The following is a 20,654-nucleotide window of genomic DNA, read 5'->3' on the forward strand; positions in this document are numbered from 1 at the left end:
TAGGGACACTTAGCTAGTACATAGATTCATAATTATATACCTACCCCATCGTTCTGAATTGAGGTAACAAGAACTTGTACCTAAGTCTTGAATGTATTACGAGAATATCACATAAATAACGAAAAATATTTTTGTAATTTTGGATTTTCTAAAAAAAGGAAAAATACAAATAAAGAAAATGTTTTTGATTTTAAATTTTTTGAAACAAATAAAAGAAAAACAGAAAATAAAAATAAAAAATTGTAAAATAAATTCAGAATCACAAATGAGCACTGACTTCCGAAGCATTCCGAAGCTCAGAATCATTCGGAAGACAGTTAATGTAAAAAGTATACAGAAGCATTCCGAGACCCTGATGAATAGTAGTATCTTAATCATTTTGAAGCTTCGATCGTGAACAGTAAAATTCGAACTATTCCAAAGTTCGGAACGTGAATAGTGAAATCCGATTACGAAAGGGATTTCGGAACCAAGTCAGCTTCTATCATTCTGAGACCTTGTAAAATACGATTGAACGTTGTTTCTGGTAAGACCTTTGTGAAGATATCATCCAACTGATCATAGGATCTAACAAAGTGTACTTCAATGTTTCCATCCTCAACGTAATCCTTAATGAAATGATATCTATGTGCAATATGTTTTGTCTTACAGTCTTGAAATGGATTATGGCATATCCGTATTGTGTTTTCTGAATCACAGTATAAAGGAATCCTCTTCATGTTAATCCCATAATCTCTAAGCTGACTTCGAATCCATACTTCTTGTGAAGTCCACGATGCAATTTTGATATACTCAGCTTCAATAGTAGATAAGGAGATGCATGTTTACTTCTTAGATTCCCAACTAACTAGTTTGCCATCCAAAAACTGACATCCTCCAGTTGTGCTTTACGATCAAGACCGCATCCACTAAGATCGGCATCAGAGTATGCTTGCACAAAGAACCTAGAGTTAGAAGGATACCAAATTCCAAGAGATGTAGGTCTTTTGAGGTATCAGAGAATATTCTTCACAACAGTCATATGAGGTTCACATGGATTCCCCTGAAACCTGGCACAATAGAAAACAGCAAACATTATATCTATATGACTTGATGTTAGATACACAAGGATCCAATCATTTGACGATATACACTCATATCAGTTGTTGGCTTGTCCAAGGATGGTGTAAGCTTCATTCCGAATGCCATTGGAACCTTGACCTTTGAATCTCCCACCATTCCAAAATTTCGCAAGCTAGGTCTTCGTATAAGGTTCCTGGTTGAAGAATATACCCTCTGAACTCTGTCTAATATTTAAACCAAAGAAAAAGTTAATATGACCCATTAGCTTATCTCAAATTTAGTTTCCATCAGTTTTCGGAATTTAACTGTTAATCTAGGATTAGTGCAGCAAGGTTCATGAGGGTGGTTGTCGATCATCTTCTGGGTCACACAATTATGGTCGGAAGGGCCATATGGCGAGGGATTACCACCAGCAGGCCCCAGCACTCAGCTCCAGGATTTGTTACCATTACAACCAGGTTGGCCATATGAAGGCCAACTGCCCCTCACTTGTTGTTAGGTTGGTGCAGGCTCCAGCGCCGGCCACTTAGAGGATCACAGATGGACGTCAGGACAGGGCGGAGCCCCCGAGGGCTCGAGGTCGTGCTTTCCAGCTCACTACCAAGGAGGCCAAAGCAGCTCCAGATGTTGTGACAGGTATGTTTATATCCATTATTTTGTTGATTATGTTTTGTGTTATGATTATATGTGTTTCTGTTAGGTATGTTCCTAGTGAACTCTTTGAAGGGTTTTGAGCATTCTAACACTTCCTAAGTGTACATGCAACCCTAATAACCTTGGATCTATGTTTGTCTAAAATACATGCAAAATATGATTTCCAAAGTTCATAATCCTATCTAGCATACATGGGGAACTTTTATACTAAAAGGATGGCTAGAATTACATACCTTGTTGTTGATTTGATTCCTTGAAAACTTGATATCCTAGCACCCTAAGTGTGATGCCTCAAATGCTTCACACAACACCAAATGCCTTTGGAATGACTCTTGAGAGAATGCACACACTTGTAAAATCGGCCTAGCCCTCTTATTCCCTTAGTGTAGCCGATTTTGGTAGATAACATGTTCCTTATATCGTGTGACACATCTAGGCTTACACCATGTAAACCCTAATGTGTCATGACTCTTCATTTCCATGACCGATGGAGCATCCATGGAGCATCCTATGGGTTTAACCCAACTTGATAATCCATGGAGCCTTTTAGCCCACTATACAAGTTATGGATGATTTACATAATCATCCCATATATTTAATTAGTCATCATTTGATCATTTAATTAATTCCAAATTAATTCTTGATCAATACTAATTAAATAATACAATTAATATATTAGAACTTATAATATATTAATAAACCACAAGTGTTATTACTCTCATTTAGTCTATCCAAATGCATGATGTCATGCAACCCAAATGGGCCATGCCGGGTCGGGTCATGTACATACCAAAAATAGTTATGGACTTAGACACCTTATCCAACAGTCTCCCACTTGGATAAGTCTAATAACTATAAATGCAAGTATGACTTCAGGAACCGGTCAACAATCGTAGCTCTTTCAAGGTCTCTCGAAACTGAGAAGATGATGATACGCCATTTAAGATAAGTGATCATATAATCCTCTATTCTAGATATCAGCCGGACAAACACATGGAACAATGTCTTACTTATTGTCCAACAGTTTGTTTCCCGATTTCCAATTTGTTTGACATAGAACTAAATTGAACACGTCAATTTGGTTCTGACCGGGCCCGGTACATAGGTCAAAACAAAATCATTGAGGGGCCCAGATATCAGCTTCTAATCCAAGAAGGAACAGATAAACTTCGACTCATATGTTTGCTCTACTACTTGTTGAATTATACACAAAAGCACATTTTATAACATCGAGTTACCAATGCGTTTTCGTACAATCAATGCATAACCAACTCATAGGCAAAAAATCATATCTCTAGGTTTGAAGACTTATATGATGTTACCGTCTCACGATCACTTGAGATAAATTCCATGAAGTGATTCCAGTGAGCGTGGGTTGAGTCCAATGTTCAGAACTTATGAACACTCTTGAGTGTTGTAGCCATGTCCAACAACTTAGACCTCTGCAACCACCTCATGACAGTCTTGATTCATGCCTACTTCCAACATATGACCGACTATGGAGATTCGAATAATATGATATACCAAACATAATTATTCTGGAAGTCAAAACATGCAAAAGAAATATAGTAAATGATTGACAAGAGATAGCAACACTTTACTCATAAATAAACACGCCTTTTATTCATCATCAAATGTCAATTACACTTTACAAATTTCAAAATTATCTAACTACTAAAACTAATATCATCCTTCAGCCTTATGCTCCGAGCATGCTAGAGATGCTTAATCCGAGTCAGTCCCTTCGTGAGGGGATCTGCTGGATTATCATCGGATGATACCCTCTTTGCCACGAGGAGTCCTTCTATTCGATGTCTAATGAAATGGTATTTTTTGTCGATGTGTCTGAATCTCCCGTGATCCCTTGGTTCCTTGGCTAAGGCAACTGCACTTTCGCTATCACAGAAAATTTCCATTGGCTCCTTTATAGCTGGAACAACTCCAAGGTCTCCAATGAAGTTCTTCAGCCATATTGCCTCCTTTGCTGCCTCGCTTGTTGCTATATACTCTGATTCGCAAGTTGAATCAACCATTGTTTCTTGCTTGGAACTCTTCCAAGAAATTGCTCCTCCATTTAGGGTAAAGACCCAGCCTGACTGAGAGCGGAAATTATCCCTATCAGTCTGAAATCTAGCATCACTATACCCTACAACTCTCAATTCAACACTCCTACTGAGGGTAAGGACCCAGTCCTTAGTCCTCCGTAGGTACTTGAGGATATTCTTTACCGTAGTCCAGTGTGCCTTGCCAGGGTTCCCCTGATATCTGCTAACCATGCTCAAAGCAAAGGCTACATCAGGTCGAGTACATGTCATAGCATACATGATCGATCCTACAGCCGAAGCATATGGTGTTACTCTGCTATCTCAGCCTCAGTACTCGGGCTTTGTGTCTTACTCAATCTAGTGTTACTCTGGATGGGTAACTCTCCTTTCTTGGAGTCCTGCATGCTGAACCTCTTCAGCACCTTATCCAAGTAGGTACTTTGACTAAGTCCAATTAGTCTTTTATTCCGGTCTCTAAAGATCCTTATCCCTAGAATATAGGCAGCTTCTCCTAGGTCCTTCATAGAGAAACACTTCCCAAGCCAGGACTGAACTTCCTGTAGAGTTGGGATGCCATTTCCTATGAGTAGTATGTCATCCACATACAACACCAAAAAGCTAACTATACTCCCACTAGACATGACATATACAATAGATTCATCTTCACTCCTAGAAAAGCCAAACTCTTTGACTTTCTCATCAAAGCAAAGATTCCATCTGCGAGGTTCTTGCTTTAATCCATAAATGGATTTCTCAAGCATACACACTCTATTAGGGTACTCTGCATTGACAAAACCCTCTGGATAACTCATGTAAACATCCCCAGCCAACTTTCCATTAATGAAAGCGGTTTTGACATCCATTTGCCATATTTCATAGTCATGAAATGCAGCTATGGCTAACATAACCCTAATAGACTTAATCTTGGCTACTGGAGAAAAGGTCTCATCATAATCAACTCCCGGAGTTTGAGAGAATCCCTTTGCAACCAGTCTTGCCTTATAAGTGTGTACATTACCATCCATGTCGGTCTTCTTCTTGAAGATCCACTTGCACCCAACTGTCTTACGACCTGATATATTGTCAACCAAGTTCCAAACTTGATTGTCATACATGGACTGTATCTCGTTGTCCATTGTCTCTTTCCACTTGACTGACTCAGGGCCTGCCATGGCTTCTGCGTAACTGTTAGGTTCATCCAGACCTATCGGTGTCTCATCACTGATAAGTGTATCACCTTCCGCAGTAATATGGAATCCATAGTAATGCTCAGGTGCATTCCTAACTCTCGTGGAACGCCTCAGAGGTATAGACTTGTGAATTGGCTCAACAGGAGTTTCCTCCTCAGGTTGAGTGCTAGGGTTTGAAGTTCCTTAACCACTTGACTCTTGAATTTCTTCAAGGTCAACTTGCCTCCCAATGTTTCCTTGGCTTATGAACTCTCTCTCTCTCTCTCTCTCTCTCTCTCAAGACAGCCCTTCTAGCTACAATGACCACATTTTCACTAGGTTTGTAGAAGAGGTAACCAAAGGATTTATGTGGGTAGCCGATGAAAATACACCTCTCACTTCGAGGTTCGAGCTTATCATGAGTCTTGTGTCTCACGAAAGCCTTGCAACCCCAAATCTTGATGTGGTCTAGTTTGGGTACTTTTCCAGTCCACATCTCATGAGGAGTTTTGGCAACTTTCTTTGTAAGGACCAAATTAAGGATATGGGCGGCAGTCTCTAAGGCATACCCCCAAAATGAGATTGGTAGTGAAGCTCGACTTATCATGTAACCAACCATATCCAACAAGGTTCGATTACGCCTCTCAGCCACACCGTTCAAATGCGATGTCCTGGGAGGTGTCAATTGTGAGACAATCCCACATTCCCTAAGATAGTCGAGGAACTCTGAACTAAGATACTCACCACCTTGATCAGGTCGAAGCATCGTAATGTTCCTGCCCAATTGATTCTCGACTTCCTGTTTAAACTCTTTAAACCTTTCAAAAGTCTCTGACTTTTGCTTGATTAAGTAGACATATCCATATATACTGTAATCATCAGTAAAAGTCAAATAATAACGATTAGCATCCCTTGTGGCATGTTTGAAGGGTCCACACACATCCGTGTGTACAAGATCCAACAAACATTCAACCCTCTCACAAGAACCTGTGAAGGGTGACTCACAACTATCATCTGACTTCAGGTCAAATGACTCCAAGACTCCATCCCTTTGGAGTTGGCCTATGCATTTCTTGCTTATATGTCTAAGACGACAATGCCATAATGATGCTTTTTCCAAGTTATTATTATTAACAGAATCAATACACAATACATTATTTCCTAAGTTATCAACCACAAATACAGTTTCATACACACCATCACAAGGTAATGCTTTAAAATAAAGAACATTATTAAAGAAAGCATTAATTGAACCAACTTCATTATCAAATGAAAAGGTAAAACCTTGTTTGTACAATGCATGAAAGGAAATAATATTTCTTGCCATTTCTGGCGAATAACAACATTTATTCAAATCTAAATTAAACCCACTACTTAGCGATAAAGTTAAAACTCCAATCTTGGTGACAGGTAAAGCTTTCCTATTCCCCATGATTAATTTTATTCTTCCATGCTCCACATTCTCACTTTTTCTTAGTCCCTGCAAATCAGTACATATATGAATACCGCAACCGGTATCAAGGACCCAAGAGTTATAATAGGGTGAGTTATTAGATAAGATAGTGTAAATACCTGCATGGTTGGGTTTAACTTTCCCATCCTTCACATCTTGTTGGTACTTTGTGCAGTTTCGCTTCCAGTGCGACTTTCATCGAAATAGAAGCATTCAGCCTCTTTTGGGTCAGAAGAAGGAGTGATGAAACCTTTCTTGGTTCCACTTGAAGAAGAGCCATCAAGGGTCATAGCCTTGGTACCCTTCGCAGAGCTCTTCCTCTTCTTCCCTCTACCTTTCCCGATTTCCAAGACAGGGACGGAGTTTGGAGTAGGAGTAGGAGTGTTAACAACCGACTTACTTTAAGACCTGTTTCTGCGGTCTTTAGGAGTCCCTGAAGTTTTCTGAGTGTGAATTCTTCCTTATTCATGTGGTATGTCATGAGGAATTGATCATAACACGAGGGTAAGGAGTGCAAAATGATATCTAATGCAAGCTCCTCATGGAAATTCACATTAAGCTTTACCAAACGATCCATATACCTTTCAATTTTCTGCATGTGGCTCGTGACGAAGTCTCCGTCCTTCATCCTGGTTGTTATCATGGAGCAGATTATTTCATACCGCTCTTGACGAGCACTCTGATGGTATCTTTCCATCATATCTTGGTGCATTTCAAAAGGGTAGAAGTCATCATAGGACTCTTGGAGTCCTGCTGTCATGGTGGCCATCATGATGTATGCCACTTTGGTGGCATCTCTTTCATGAGTCCGGAAGTCAGCGATCTCCTGTGGAGTAGCAGTGGTCTCATCAATCTCCTTAAGCTCCTTATCGAGGACATATTCTTTGTCCTCGTAGTGGGTAATCATCCTGATGTTTCTGATCCATTCATTGAAGTTGGATCCATCAAAAGTGACTTTCCCACACAAGTTCATAAGGGTAAAGGAGCCATTAGGATTAGAGCCAAAAGCAACATTGTTTGAAGACATCTGATTGAGAAGAAAGAATATATTGGATTAGATATAGATATAGTCCTTAATAAAACACCCAAATGTAATATTAAGGCTAGGATCCAATCACAATATATTATAACTTAGAAGAGGTATGCCGTAATCCAAGCTATAACATATTTGAAAGGTAGGTGAATGACGATTCACCAATTTCCACCATGAAAAACGAAATATAAATATTACTTTTTTAATCGGTTCTTAGAAATTCCTAGATTCTTTTGAGATTCAATGAACTTTTCAAAGACCCTTAAAGTTTTGTGACTGGGATACCGAGGATCACAAAACGAGGTGTGAAGTAACCGTGCAAATCACTTGGTACCCTTAAAGTTCATCACTCAATCGATGTGCCGGTTAACCACACACGCTCCACCGATACTATAATAAACCTTAAGTCACCCTTTACCTACCTTGTTAACTCCAAGTTAGTGTGTCGGTTAACCATACATGCTCCACCAACGACTTAAACAGAGTGTAAAGTGTAATTTCATGGATTAGCACCTTATTCAAATTTTTTCTAAAGTAACTAAGATTGGGAATTTAATAAAACATTTAGTTACTTTATAATATTCATCATACTTTTAAAGAGAATTTATAAGTCCTTGTCCTACCCGTTCGGCTAACGACCCTCCACCAATCAAGGAAGCGGTGGGTGAGAGTGGACACCCATTAAGCTGTCATTCTATAGGCAACAACCTTATACCCCCCCCCCCCTTATAGACCGGCTTCGCGAATAAGGCGTACTAGCGGTAAGACGACTTAATCTTACATATATATATATATATATATATATATATATATATATATATATATATATATATATATTAACTTATAATATAAAGTATAAGGGTTGAATTTTAACTTGTAAAATTTTAAGGGTTGGAACTAAAGTCTATTAAGTGACTTTACATGTTCCAAAACTTGAGGGAAAGTTTTGTAACTTTACAAAACCTTTCACATTCATAACTTATGAGTCATTAAAATGAAGACTCTTCATTTTATCACTTATGTGTTCTTTTAATGGATTTCAACACAAAGAGACTTTTGGTTATCCATAACTTTAGGAGAAGTTATGGACTCCATTAAAACACACAAAGATCATGAATTAATCATATAAACAAGTAACTCCTATGATCTATCAAGAACTTATAAGAACATGAACATTCATATCAAAATTTCAAGAACATATGAACACATGTAATCATGAAAATTTGATATTAGCCATTGTAAATTGATTAGAACAACCATTACACAATCTAAAACAAGTTTTATAACGCCAAAATAGTTTAGGGTAATGTTTCTAGTCCATTTCCAGCAGCAAAAATCGAATTTCTGCATTCTGCATGGCCAACTCGTCGAGTGCACGAACTGACTCGCCGAGTTGGTTGCATTTTCACTTGGACTCGTCGAGTCCTCCCCATGAACTCGTCGAGTCCCCTGTGCAGATAGCAAAAAATCGATTTTCAGCACTATTTTGCATCAAGTATTCACAAACAAGCCTATGCTCTGATACCACTAAAGGGTTTTGAGCATTCTAACACTTCCTAAGTGTACATCCAACCCTAATAACCTTGGATCTATGTTTTTCTAAAATACGTGCAAAATATGATTTCCAAGGTTCATAATCCTATCTAGCATACATGGGGAACTATTATCCTAAAATGATGGCTAGAATTACATACCTTGTTGTTGATTTGATTCCTTGAAAACTTGAGAGCCTAGCACCCCAAGTGTGATGCCTCAACTGCTTCACACAACACCAAATGCCTTTGGAATGACTCTTGAGAGAATGCACACACTTGTAAAATCGGCCTTGTAAAATCGGCCTAGCCCTCTTATTCCCTTAGTGTAGCCGATTTTGGTAGATAACATGTTACTTATATAGTGTGGAACATCTAGGGTTACACCATGTAAACCCTAATGTATCATGACTCTTCATTTCCATAACCCATGGGTTTGTAACTCCCATGGATCATCCATGGAGCATCCTATGGGTTTAACCCAACTTGATAATCCATGGAGCCTTTTAGCCCACGATACAAGTTATGGATGATTTACATAATCAACCCATATATTTAATTAGTCATCTTTTGATCACTTAATTAATTCCATATTAATTCTTGATCAATACTAATTAAATAATACTAATAATATATTAGAACATATAATATATTAATAAACCACAAGTGTTATTTCTCTCATTTAGTCTATCCAAATGCATGATGCCATGCAACCCAAATGGACCATCCCAGGTCGGGTCAAGTACATACAAGAAATAGTTATGGACTTAGACACCTTATCCAACACTCTTTGCCTGCTCTTGTAATGTTTGACTCAGGTGCAAGTCGGTCCTTTTTAACTCGATCGTTCAGTTGAGAGTTTTCTATGCCTATTGGGGAGTTACGGTGTCCTTTGTGGGTTTCTATCACCAACGAACATGGGGTTTCTACATCATTAGTGTATCAGGGTTGTGTATTAGAGATCTTCGGTGCGCCTTATCCGATCGATCTGATCCATATTCCCATGGGGGGATGTTTGCGTGATTTTGGGTATGGATTGGTTGAGCCGTTTTGGTGCCATGATTGATTGTGAGGGCCAGCGAGTGGTAGCTCAAACCCCAAGTGGGGGAGAACAAGTTATCTATGGAGAGGGTACGAAGATGGGTTTAGGGTTTTGTTCAGCGGCCAAGGCTCATCAGTATATTCAGCATGGGTGTGTGGTCTACTTGGCTTATGTGTTGGATACGTGTGTTGGGGATTAGGTTTTAGTTTCAAAGGTCCCGGTTTTCAAGGAGTTTGCATATGTATTTCCGGAGAAGTTACTCGGTGTGCCTCCTGACACGCGGGTCGAGTTCAAGATAGTTGTTGTGCCAGGTATGGCCCAAATTTCCAAGGCGTTGTAACGCTTGGCATCACTTGAGATGCAGGAGTTGTCATCTCAGATGCAGGTGTTCTCTGTGGGGGCGTCTATTATGTTCGTCAAGTAGAAGGATGGGTTGTACCAGATGTATATTGATTACCTGTAGTGTAACAAGTTAATGGTGAAGAACTGTTATCTGCTTCCGCAGATTGACGACCTATTTGATCAGCTACTGCAGGGTGCATCTTGAAATATATTAATAAAACGATTTTGAGTACGAATTTATTATTCATATATTAAATTCTACTCTCTCTCCTCTTGTCATCCTATCAAGTTTCATGAGCAAAGGCAACCCAAAAGGACCATGCTAATAATCGGGTAAAGTACATACCAAAATAGTTATAGGCTTAGCCACCTAATCCTACAGTCTCCCACTAGGATAAGTCTAATAACTATTTTGCAAGTATGACTTCAGAACCTGATTAGCAATCGTAGCTTTCAAAAGTCGTTGTCGAACTCTGATCTTATCAGCAACGTGTTCTTTAGATAAGGGGTCATATATTCCTCAATTTTAGATATCGTATGAACTAAGACATGGATTATAATCATTCTCTATGTTCATGTGTTGTTTAGTGATTTCTGATTTATGATGGCTGACTAATTGAACAAGTCAAATCAGTCCTGGCTTGGCCAAGCGCTTAGGGTGTTATGACTAAATCATCGAGGGGCCTACAAATATCACTTTTATCCCTCTTGGGGTAAAAGGAACGGATAAACTTCGACTCAAATTCTTGCTTGTACTTACTCATCAAATCACACATAACAATATGTTTTATAACACCAAGTTACTAGTGCGTTTACATACGTCAATGTCCAACCGACTTGCAAACTTCAACTCACATGTCTTCGTTTCAAGAATATAAGATATTATCATCTCACAATCACCCGTGATAAAATCCATGAAGTGATTCATGTGAGCGTGGGTTTAATCCAATACTCAAATCTTATTTCACGAGCACTCATGAACACTGCAGCAGACTTTTGTTATGCCTAAACACTTAGACAATCTACAGTCAGATTCATCATAGTCTTACCTCATTAACTACTTCCAAAGTATGATTGACTATGGATAGTTTAAATAATCTTATTATTTTGGAAGTCAAAACATGCAAAGTGAAACACAATAATAATTGAATCCAATATGGTCTCAAAACTTTTTGAGTATAAATAAAACACCTTTTATTTGATCACCATATCGATTACACATTATTCATTGTATAATGTTTCGGATAATCAACTTAACACTTAAATTGAAAATAAATAGTTAACCATGATCCAAGCATGCACACTATATTTACCTACGGTCCTTACTTTGTGAAATAGATCAATTTAATACATTTCCAATGATGCTCATTTCACAATTCCCAATCCTTATCACAAGTGTAAGAATACCAAATTCTTGCCACTATTAGAATATGTTATATTCTAACATTTCATGCAATGAACCTTCTGTAATGTCACAGTACAAAAGTCATAAAGACTTTGCCAATGATATTACAAAGTTCTCTATCGAAGATTGTTACAAGACAACTCCATAGACATGAAGTCTCAAATTCAAAGTATATTCCTTTGAACATTCTTCTTCCATAAAAGTTTCTAATCTACATAGATTCTTAATGTCCAACTCCTATTATGGAAATATTTCCATATTTTCCATATAACAACTAATTCTAAATAGAATCCTATCTATTTATAATAATGTCAATATGGTCCATCCGTTACTATACTAGCAACTGCCCACACGTGACCAATCCTTGGAGAACCTTATATTGTCCTTGACAATTGTTTAACTACTTTAGTCATATCTGGTTCTGATCCTTTTCCCTCTTAATTTCCTAGGCATTTGGAAAAGACAGAACGGTCGAATATTATAGTATATGTAATAGATCTATACCCGAAGTGTATAGGATACGATATGCAATGAAAACGTGATAATTTACCAGTCTCTTGCCATAATATTGCCATATATAGAATTCCCTTATGTTGAATCTTTTCAAGATAACATTTATATATGTCCTTTGATTAAAATTTCTCGATCTAAGCTTTTAGATTTGAAATGAAGTATAATATTCTCTCCCTTAATTATAGCAAAACAACCTTTGAACCTCTGCAGCTTTGCGAATCAAAACTTTTGTTTTCTATAAGTAAAATTGCTAACTCGCAACAAAATAATCATGCTCCCACTAACATGATAGTAATATTATTACCAGCATAACACTTATGCTCCCACTAGCTTTGACATGTACTAGAAAACAGTTGGACTTCTAGAAATCAATACTTATTGACTTTCCTACCAAAGTTCATATTTCTGATATGTGATGCTTTGATAAGACTTTGTCTAAGCTCATACACCTTTTATTAGAAAGCTCATATGTGTGTCTAATATTTCAGAACTTACAACAATAAGCCTTAAATGTTAAACTAATTGCCAAATCTCATAATTCGAACTATGAAGAGGGATGTCGTAATCATAATTGATTTTGAGAATGCAATTTACACAATCCCTATCTCCTTAAAATCTTTCTAGTGAAAGCATTTCCTTACTATCATTTTCATGAAGCGGAGAGAAACCTTATCACTTAGATTTTATGGTGTATGCATTTCTATCCATGTGAATTTTTCATAACCATAATCACAAGACAATGTTTGTGACAAATCCAAACTCATATGGATTGAACTTGTTCAATCTTAATTTCTTGCCACTTGGCAGCACAAGGGCCTACCATGTCTTTCAATTTGTTCAGCAGCTCACCTTTATAGATTAATGTACTTCCATTGATCAAAGTGCTTTGCCCTATATGCAGTCAAATGAGAACTCATGGAACTCACATACATAGTCAACTCAACTGTGATGACATAGAAACAAGAATATGTCAACACGATAGGTTATAAACCTCAAGTCGTGTGCTAGTGATTAACAATAGGTTTACTCCTGATTAGCTATTGAAAATTTTCAAGATCATGTAGACTCCTACTAACTTCTTGACATATAAGATTCTTTTGTCAAGAAACAAATATTCGAGAGTTAGTGCGGGTTATGATCAAGACAAACACTTCACACAATTGGTCATAGTTGGTCCTTATCTTATCTAAGACATCACAACTTACCAATTTCAAATGTTCAGGAATAAGAAGACATTTTCTATTCCACATTTGATGAGTGTGTTATAAACCTTCTTAAGATATGTCACTCAAGTCACAATCCTAGAGTAAGACTCTAAGACTCAATTTTGGAACGAAGTATGATTCACCTTTTGATTTAACCATTCCAGCAATTTCTGATTCCTCTTCTTAGCCATACTAGTGCACTAAGGTGTGCTTAGAGGATCAATTGTGGCATGGTTACATAATCACTAAGTTAATCATAAAACACGATACTTAAGTACTCTCCCTTCTTTTCATATTGGAGAAACTTTTATCTTTCTTCCTAATTGATTCTTCTTATTCATTCTGCTTCACATTGAAACCTTTTCAATGATTTAGAATTACACTTAATCTTTTAAGCATAATCATATTTACTAAACTTTAGCAAAACATGACGAATATTCTTATCGTTCTTTGTGGTTGACTTGGCTTAGTGCACAACAATGTGTACTAGATCTTTTAGTCCTTCACTTGACTCACATACTTATGTGAACAAGGAATTAGTCTTAATTTCCCAAATACGAAGGTTCTCATTCATCATACAATACAAGTCGCATGATTCCAAATTTCTGTCAAATTGAAACTTGGGTGATGAGAATCTTCCTTATTTGTAAATTTCTGACATTACCACAAATAAAATAACTAAGAATCACATCCTTTTCAATATTGCTATCAATATAAACATCAATTTTCACAAATTCCATTGCAAGGATATAAGATAAAACAAAATTTATTTTATTTATAAAAGTGCGTAAAAAACTTGTCCATACAATGCAATTACAGATGAAAACTATGTTACCAAATATTTCTAAGAAATCTATCCTAACTCGTAAACAGCAGCTCAAAAATCCGATCTTCGAATCATGTGATCGAAATCCATTTCTTGGTGATCAGACTCAACATTCTTTTCCTTCAAGCTTCCTTTCTTTTCTTCGATCCTATAAAACATCAAAATGAAATCTTATCACATCATGTATTAAGAATCTCCAAATAGGAGCTTAATAGAGTTAGATAGTGGATTTACCTAAAGTAGAGTCATACATCTTGACTCTCCCATCTTTGCGATCCTTCAGGTAGATACGGTAGCTTCGCATCCAATGCCTCTTCTCTTGGCAGTAGAAACAAATAGACTCTTTAAGAATAGCTATGGGACAATCTCAGATTCAACCTTTCTCTTTACCATCCGGTCAAACGGTTTGACCTTGGCCGATCCCTTTCCATTGGGAAGAGAAGACTTTTCCAGACTTCCAATGTTGCCATTTTCAATGTCCATGGAAGTTTGGGAGTTTGATCTACCAGTCAAATTTTGCTTTACCAGTGCACCGAATCATTGCTGATTCAGCAGAAATAGGAAAATATGTAAGATCAATGAGGGTCACATCATGGTCCATCATATAGTACTCTCTAATAAACTCACTATATGATCCGGAAAATGATTAAAGAACCAAGTCAATAGCCAGCTTCCTTAAGACAATGACACCCAACATTACCAACTTGTCAATGTGTGACTTCATCTCCAAGACGTGTGCACACAAATACTTTCCATTTTCATGTTTACTTGCCAATAAGGCTTGAGCGAGCTTGAACTTTTCAAGTCTTCGAACACATGGGTCAGGGAGAACTATTGGAGGAGGTGGAGGAAGTGAAGCATGATTTCCATTTCCACAATCCAATCGTGGAACATCATCTTCATGTGGAAAACTTTTTCCAAAAGATTCAGGAAGACCATAGCTGTTAGATTTTGACATCTACAAAAAGGGAGAAATTCAAGTTAGTTGAAGAAATCCTTAATATAACACCCAAATGAAATATTAAGTCTAGGACCCAACACAATATTCTACAACTCGGAAGAGGAATGTCATAATCCATCTGCAAAATATTTGAACGTAGGTAAATGACGATTTGCCAATTACCACTGTGAAAAACAAAAATGAAAATTAGGTTTTAAATGAATTGAAACTCCTAGATCTTTTGAGATTCATTGAACTTTTCAATGGCATGTTTAATCTCGATTATGCCCTTCAAGTTTATGACTGGGATACCGAGGATCACAAACAAGTTGTGGATAACCATGCAAATTATCTTGGTACTCTCGAAGATGTCTATCACCTAATGAATGTGTCGGTTAACCACATACACTCCATTGATCTATGATAATCTACAAGGTACCCATTGCCATCCCTCATTGGTCCTATATTAGTGTGTCGGTTAACCACACACACTCCACTAACGACCAACAAGGTGCAATGTGCAATTTCATGGAGTAGCACCAACTCCACATTTTTCCTAAGATTTGGGAATTTACAAAGGTATTTAGTTACTTTGTATTTCATTATACTTATAATGGAAGGTTGTGTCCTATCCTACCCATTCGGCTAACGACCCTCCACTAGTCAAGGGTGCGGTGGGTAAGAGTGGATACCCAATGTCGGTCATTTTACAGGTGAGACTGACATCTACTCATACATATATAATATTAAACATTTAATTTTATATAGTATAAGAGTGTATTTTACGCTTTTAAAATACTTAATAGTTTAATCTATTAATAAATTAGACTTTTAATTTGATTAAATTAAACCATATAATTATGGATTCATTAATTATATCTTTTAATTAAACACTTAATTAATTTAATAAAACCATAAGAGTGTCATTTGAACTACTCAAAATACTAGGGTTCTAGAATTTAATATTTCAAAATTAATACCATTTAATTAAGTCTTAAATTCCAAAAATTGAGGGCAAATTTTGAAACTTTTCAAAATTTTAGGGATTAACTATTTAAATTTCAAAAACTAAAACTTTAAGTTCAAATTTAAACTATAAAACGTAAAGGGTGTAAATTGAAACTTTTCAAACTTACTAGGTTAAATATTTGAATCATAATAATCCTATATTATCCATATTTAACCAAATCAATTAATTTTGATAAAGATAACCATACCAATCATAGAAAATCGATTTTAGACAAGAAAAACGAGTTTTTGTAATTATCCTCATCAAAAAATGTTCAAAAAATCAGAAATCCCGGCAACAGCACCCTAGACTCGCCGAGTCCACTAATGAACTCGTCGAGTTCATGCAACTCATCGAGTCCACTGATGGACTCGCCGAGTTGGCTTCGCAGATAGCAAAATTCAACTTTTAGATCCTTTTGCAGTTTACTTTTGCATCTATTCAACTAGAAAAACGACCTAGTCTCTAATACCACTGATAAGTTTTCAGCATAACATCATTCCTATGGTGTACATGTAACCCTAATTCCTTTGATCTAGGTTTTTCTAATTTGAACATACAACATTGAATACCCAAGCACAAACCCTAAAACTAGCACACCAAATCTGAAAATTACATATGATTAGGGTTTAGATCTTACCTCTCTTGTTATGTAGTAATAACAAGTTTAATCCTTCTTGATCTTGGTGTTGCACCTCTAACGGATTAACAAACACTCTTGCAAGAAGATGACTTAGGAGAGGGAAGGAAATTGGCCAGGGCTTCCGAGAAAACTCATGGGGGCGAAATCTCCTAGCTCAGAGGTCTATTTATAGTTGAGGCTATTATTTTAAGGTGGAAACCCTAACTTCCTTGCTTAGGCCTGAAGTAATCCATGGACCCATCTAGAAAGCTCTTGGACGAAATCTTCTTGGACTCTCCATAGATTTCGTCCAATCCCTTTCCATTAGGAATCCATAGCCCAACTAGCAACTATCAGACAATTACAATATCAGTCCCCTTTATTTAATCAGTCTCTCTTGATCACCAAATTAATTTATGATCAATACTAATTAAATAATATGATTTCTAAATAATATATTAATAAAACCATTTTAAGTACGAATTTATTATTCATATAATAAATTCTACTCTCTCTCCTCTTGTCATACTATCAAGTTATATGAGTGAAGGCATCCCAAAAGGACCATGCTCATAATCGGGCCAAGTACATACCAAAAGAGTTGTGGGCTTAGACACCAAATCCAACAAGAGCAGCATGAGGAGCATCTTCGCGAGCTTCTAGGGGTTTTGAGGCAAAAATAGCTTTATACTAAGTTCTCAAAGTGTGACTTTTGGTTATGAGAGGTCCAGTTCCTTGGGCACCTTGTTAACCAAGATGGAATTTTGGTCGACCCGACCAAGATCGAGGCTGTGATGTAGTGGGAGGTTCTGAAATCTCCTTCAGATATCAGGAGTTTCTTGGGTTTGACAGGGTACTATCGGAGATTCCTTCATGATTTCTCCAAGATTGTGGTACCCCTCACTCGTCTGACGAGGAAGGGGTGGATTTCCGATTGGGCCCTGACCAGTAGTCGGCATTTAAGACTCTTCGGCAGAGGTTTTGCAAGGCCCTAGTTTTGACCCTCCCAGAGGGATTTGAGGACTTTGTGGTATTCTATGATGCATCCATCACCAGTTTGGGGGCAGTCATCATGAGGATGGGTGATTGCTTATGCTTCGCGGCAGCTGAAGCCGCACGAGACGCAATATCCCACTATGATCTGGAGTTAGTGGCAGTGGTTTTTGCCCTCAATATTTGGAGATACTATCTTTATGGGGTCCGTTGTACTATCTACACTGATCACAATATTTTGAGGCAGATTATAGACTAGCCAAACCTGAAAATGAGGCAGCACAGGTGGTTAGATATAATCAAGGATTATGACTGCAATATCCATTACCATCCAGGTAAACCGAATGTGGTGGCGGATGCTTTGAGCCACAAGTTGAATGGATCTTTGTGCATAGAGATGTGTATGAGGATATCAGTGGATTCCCCGCTTTTAGGATTGATCAAGGAGGCTCAGGCTGAGGGTGTTCGGAAAGAGAATTGGAAGAAAGATAGGATCAAGGGTGCGATTCACATATTTGTCACGGGTAGTCAAGGGATGCTGACCCGGTGTGGTCGGGTCTGGGTTCCGATGTCTGGTGGGGTCAGACAGATTGTCTTTGAGGAGGCTCATAAGTCTTGCTTTTTTATTCATCCAGTGGTCACCAAGATGTCTTGGTATTTTAGATTGAGCTATTGGTGGCCATGTATGAAGAAGGAGATAACCTGGTATGTGGAGAGATGCTTGACCTGCAGGATGGTTAAGGCTGAGCATCAAAGGCCGCATGGAAAGATACCACCTCTAGAGGTTCCCATGTGGAAATGGGAGCAGATTTTGATGGATTTCATCACCAAGTTGCTAAAGATGTCAAAGGGTTTGATGTTATACGGTTCATCGTTGACCGATTGACCAAGAGTGCCCACTTTCTTGCGATTCGGGAGAGTTCTTCGGCTGAGAAATTAGTCGATGTGTATATTTGCGAGATCGTTGCTCTCCATGGGTTCCGGTCTCCATTGTTTCAAACCGTGATGTTCGGTTCACCTCCCGTTTCTGGAAAAAGTTCCATGAGGAACTGGGCACAAGGTTGCATTTCATCACTGCTTATCATCCTTAGGACGACGGCCAGAATGAGCGGGAGATAGAGAGACCCTTAAGGATATGTTGCGGGCCTATGTTATTGATTTCGGTGGGAGCTGGGACTCCTACCTACCTCTTGCAAAGTTTTCCTACAACAACAATTATCACTCCAGCATTGGTGCTTCGCCTTCGAGCTCTTGTATGGGTGGAGATGGCGTACCCCGGTTTGTTGGGGCGAGGTTGTTCACAGGGTTATGGGAAGGACTGAAGTGGACCTTCAGACAACAAAACTCATTCAGCAGATTAGGCAAACACTACAGACCGCTCAGAGTCGACATAAGAGTTATGTCGATCGGCGTCGATCTGAGTTGTAGTTTCAGGTCGACGACACGCTATTACTGAAGGTCTCACCTTGGAAAGGTGTGATACGCTTCATGTAACATCCTTGAAATTTTGAAAATTTTAAAACTTTTACATAAATCCAAAAAACATCATTTATTACATATTGTTTTCAAAATGATTTCACATCAAAGTTTTTCCCATAAATCATAACACAAATCATCAAGAGGTGCATGGTCAAGCCTTCATCTTCCCGCGATCATATGAAGTACCTGAAACATACCACAAACTGTAAGCCCAAAGCTTAGTGAGTCTTCCTCAAAATACCACTACATAAACATAACCAATAACAACATACATAATAAGCCTTCAGCCTGACTCGACCAATCTTGAGCCTTCGGCATGACTGGACCGCCTCAACCAAACCACACACACACACATGTCGACATATATATATATATATATATATATATATATATATATATATATATATATATATATATATTAAACACATAACCAGTCTATAGTCAAACAGGCAGATCTTACAAATCACTAAGCATGGCATCATCCTATCTATCAGGATACAGATCTAACAGATCATAACAACATAGCAACATTCTAACTACTAGGATAACAATCGAACAAGGGTCAGCATTCGTGCCTTCGACCCATAAGTATAGTGTGGAGAACTCACCGCACACTAACGTATCAAATAGAACCTCCAGCTGCTAGCTCACAAAAACCTCGAACTATCATAATAAAAAAAAAACCTCCAATTAATAATTAGATTATCACCTCAAATCTCTTAACTCATTGTCCATTATCTCTTCCTTCACCGGGCCAAAGCCCATTCCAATCTTGATCCAAAAAGGTCCAAATATACGAGGCCCATAATAGGCCTAATTTTCCAAATTGAGCCGAACTCCCTGATAGACCTCATCCTAAGGTCCAATTCCCATAACTGGCCAAGAACTCAACACAGAAAGTCCAACAAGGGCCGAAGACGTACTAGCCTAATGATGGCCCAAAACTGCAGCCCAACTCGCTAAGGCCCAACAGAAGACGTACGTTGGGCGTACTCCGAAGTTACGTGGGGCGTATTGGAGCCTTGTGTTGACTAGAAACGGGAGTGATGACCGCCTACGCGGGGTGTACCCTCGTAGAGTCCAAAACTTCAATAAGTTCTTAATTACTTAAGCCCCTAAGCCCTAACTTCAGATCCATGGTCCAAGTGCACCTTAGAGTTATAAAGTTTCCAACTTTACAACTTTAGACATCTAAAAGTTCTAAATGCAAGATCTTATCCCATTGAGACCTTTCTACCAATTGCATGGGATACTTCTAGCCATTGGGACTTCAATTTTAACACCTAGAACCCTTCCTAGGGTCTGAAAGGACAGCTTAAAACTTCTAACA

This window comes from Lactuca serriola, chromosome 3 (assembly GCF_051521515.1).
Source record: "Lactuca serriola cultivar US96UC23 chromosome 3, Lser_US96UC23_V15, whole genome shotgun sequence".
NCBI classification, from domain to species: Eukaryota; Viridiplantae; Streptophyta; class Magnoliopsida; order Asterales; family Asteraceae; genus Lactuca; species Lactuca serriola.